The sequence below is a fragment of the Podarcis cretensis genome (genome assembly GCF_951804945.1).
Source record: "Podarcis cretensis genome assembly, chromosome: 5".
Classification (NCBI taxonomy): domain Eukaryota; kingdom Metazoa; phylum Chordata; class Lepidosauria; order Squamata; family Lacertidae; genus Podarcis; species Podarcis cretensis.
This window is the reverse complement of record NC_137174.1, coordinates 83,852,663-83,857,104: the sequence shown is the minus strand read 5'-3', so window position 1 is coordinate 83,857,104 and position 4,442 is coordinate 83,852,663.

Here is a 4,442-nt window from a genome sequence, read left to right as displayed (position 1 = left end):
GAACTCTCTAAGTGGTTGGGTTTAAAAGAAGAAGAAATGGCTCTGGCTATAGAAAATGTATTTAGAATGACGAGACCACAACATTTAAAAGCTAATAAATTTCTGGGGGACTGCTTAGTGATTTTTAATTCAATGGAAATGAAAAACCTAATCTTAAAAACGAGCTACCATAACAAATTAAGAATTGATGGTAGGCCTATTATTATATACAAAGAAATACCAGTAAGATTGTTACGCAAAAGAGAGGGATACAGACAAGTGGTAGCCGCTTTGAAGAGAAACGGGATACGATTTAGATGGGAGTTCCCGGAAGGGATCACCTTCTTCTATAAAGACAAAAAATTTAAATTGATGGACACACAGGAGGCAGAAAAGTTTATGAGAAGATACGAAAAAGAACTTGGAAAGGCTGAAAGTAGATTAAGAGTCAGAGAGGAAAGTGAGGTGGGGGAGAGAGGGAATGGGAAGGAGAGTGGGCAAGAGAAGGATGAAAGGGTGGAGGACATAGGAGATGAAGAAGATGAAGCCGTAGTGGGAGAAGAGGCGGCAGAGGAGGAGGAACTCCCATGAAACAAGGGTTCCGGTTTATAGTCTGTGACTGCGGACAGAGAGACAGTAACGGTTAAAGTTAAATAATAACCTCCACATTAAAATTTTTGTCCTGGAATGTGAATGGGCTGAATGAAAAAGTTAAAAGGAATAAAATTGAGAAGGCCTTGAAAAGCAAGAGCTATGATGTGATTTGCTTTCAAGAAACCCATATAGCGAAGAAACATAAGCATATTTTAGTAAATAAAAAATTGGGGGTAGAATTTATTAATTCGGAGGTAAATAAGAAAAAAGGAGTAGTGGTTTATGTTAAGGATAAATGGGACCCTGTGTTAATTTGTAAGGATAAAGAAGGAAGAATATTGGGAATCCAATTAAATTATCGGGGGGAAAAAATCAATGTAGTGACGGTATATGCCCCGAATGCAAATAGAGCTGAATTCTTTGAAAAATTAGAACAAATCCTGCTAGAGTTGGAAGATCATAAACTAATTTTGCTTGGAGATATGAATGGGGTCCCAGTACCTGATTTGGATAGAAGTACAAAGAAGGGGAAATCTAACCAGGGGAAATTACCGAAATCATTTAATAACCTCGAGGAAAATCTAGATTTAATTGATATTTGGAGGCATAAAAACCCTCTTACAAAACAGTTTACTCATTTCTCGGAACCCCACCAGAGTTGGGGCAGAATTGATCAGATTTGGGTGTCAAGGAGACTAGTGCCTAGGGTAGCGAGATGTGAAATTCAACCCAGGACCCTTTCTGACCACTGTCCTATAATTTTGGAAATAAAAAATGAAGTAAAGGGACAATACAGGTGGAGGATGAATGAATATTTATTTGAATCCGAAGAGGTGACGGAAAAGGCTAGAAGTACCCTGAAAAATTACTTTGATTTAAACTTGAATAGGGACACCCCCATCGATATAGTATGGGACGCCGGTAAGGCAGTCCTTAGGGGTCTTTTGATACAACAAAATAGTTATAGAAGGAAATTAAGGGAACAAAAGAAAGAGGACATCCTCACCCAGCTAAAAGACTGTGAGAAGAAACTGACCATAAACCCGGGGGATGAAAGGACCAACCAAACTTCCAAAGTGTTACAGTCAGAATACTCAGCCATATTAAATCAAGAGGTAGAATGGAGGATTAAGTTTATGAAGCAAAAATATTTTGAGTCGGCTAACAAAACGGGGAAGCTACTTGCGTGGCAGTTAAGAAAAAGGAATAAACAAAAGGTAATTAACAAACTGATATTGGAGGATAAGATTATAGAAGAACCAGATGAAATAGAAAAAAGGTTTGTCCAATTTTTTGAGAAGCTGTATGAAAAAGGAGAGGAGGATAGTGTGGAAATAGGGAAGTACCTGGATCAATGTGGAAGGAAATATCTGACAGAAGAGGACAGTGCCCAATTAAATAAGAAGATTACAGTAGAGGAGATTAAGGAGGCTATTAAGAGAATGAAGCCCGGGAAAGCGCCCGGACCGGACGGTCCGCCCTCTAAATATTATAAAACATTAGGGGAATACTTAGCTCCGGTGCTTGCGGACGTTATAAACAATATCTTACGAGGAGGGAAGATCCCTGAATCGTGGAAAGAGGCATACATTACTTTAATACCAAAAACGGAAATTGAAAAAACAGATATAAGAAATTATAGACCAATCTCTTTGCTTAATTGCGATTATAAGATCTTTGCTGATATTCTGGCAAACAGACTTAAGAAGCATTTAAAGAAATATATCCATAAAGACCAAGCGGGATTCCTCCCTGGTAGGCAACAGAAAGATAACGTCCGGCACATTTTAAATGTCATCGAATATTTAGACATGAGGATAGACATCCCGGCGGCCCTGATTTTCATTGACGCCGAAAAAGCCTTCGACAATGTTTCGTGGGAATTTTTATTACAATGTATGAAAACGGCAGGAATAGAAGGCCCCTATATGGAAGGAATAAAGGCTATATACTCAGGGCAACGGGCCAGGTTGATTATTAATAGCAACCTCTCTAAATCCTTTATGATTATGAAAGGCACAAGACAGGGATGTCCTTTGTCACCTTTGTTATTTATCATGGTGTTGGAAGTAATCGCAAATAAAATCAGGGAAACATCTAAGGTAAAGGGGATAAGAATTGGAGAAAAAGAGTATAAATTAAAGGCTTATGCCGATGATCTGGTTTTATCTTTAGAAAATCCAGTGGATAGCACCAGCAGTGTAATAGCTCTTTTAGAGGAATTTGGGAATCTGTCCGGATTTAAATTAAATAGGAAAAAAACTAAAATTTTAATAAAAAATGTGGATGACCACGAGAAAACTCAGCTGGAGCAAAAAATAGGCATTAAGGTCGTGAATAAGGTAAAATACCTGGGAATTTGGATAACCCCGAAAAATATAAATTTAGTAGAAGATAATTACAATAAGGTGTGGCAAGAAATTAAGAAAGACCTGGAAACCTGGAATAGGTTGAAATTAACTTGGACAGGAAGGATGGCAGCGATAAAGATGTGTATCCTTCCGAGACTGTTATTCTTATTCCAGAATATTCCTGTAATTAAAGGTACCACTTGCTTTAAGAACTGGCAAAAAACCCTCGCTAATTTCATATGGCAAGGAAAAAGGGCTAGAGTCAAATTTAAACTCCTTACAGACTCAAGAGAGAGAGGGGGCTTTGCAGTCCCTAATATAAGGCTTTACTATGAGGCAGTGTGTCTGTGCTGGATAAAGGACTGGGCCACCCTAAAGAACACAGATTTATTAGACCTAGAGGGTTTTAACATCAGGTTTGGCTGGCACGCCTACATGTGGCAGGGGAAAGGTAAGGTCCACAGAGGTTTTTCTAATCATGTCATTAGAGGCTCACTACTTGAGGTGTGGAATAGGAATAAAAATTTGATTGAAACAGGCACTCCCTGGTGGCTCTCCCCGATTGATATTATTAAAATAAAAAAAGTAAATATGACAGGTGAAAGGTGGACGTATGAAGATCTCCTAGTCAAAACAGAAGAGGGATGGAAACTTAGGCCATATGATGAAATGAAGGAAAAGATTAAGGAATGGATACAACTCCACCAAATTAACGCCCTTTGGAGCGAACATAAAAAATCAGGGATGAGCGAAAAAAAGTCAAAATATCAGGTAGAAATACTAGAAAGTAATAATAAAATTCTTTCCAAAATGTACAAGCAATTACTGGATTGGGATACCAAAGATGTACAGGTGAAAGGAGTAATGGTTAAATGGGATAGAGATCTTGGTCACAGTGTGGAATATAATAAATGGCAGACACTTTGGAAGAGGGGTATGAAGTTCACGGCATGTGCTGCTCTCCGAGAAAATTTAGAAAAAATGATGTATCGTTGGTACCTAACCCCGGCAAAACTGGGGAAGATGTACAAAACTGGAGACATCGCATGCTGGAGGTGCAAAGCAAAGGTAGGGACTTTTTTTCATATTTGGTGGACCTGCGACGAGGTGAAAAAATTCTGGGGACAAATATATGAGGAATTGAAAAAAATATTGAAGTATAATTTCCCTAAAACTCCTGAGGCGTTTCTCTTAGGTATGATTGGTGAGGAGATAAAGAATGTGGATCAAACCTTTATTCAGTATGCCACGGCGGCGGCTAGAATTTTAATAGCGCAAAATTGGAAATCCCCCAATATGCCTACGATCAGAGATTGGCAAGTGAGACTGCATCAGTATATAGAACTAGCGAGATTGACACAAAGAATCAGGCATCATAATAGTATAAAATTAAAAAATGATTGGAATAAATTTATAAGTTATATGGAGGTTAATTTTGGAATTAATAATTTAACAGCAGACGGTATTTAATACCTACTACGTTTTAGTATGATGGTATTAATAACTGCAGAAAGAGTA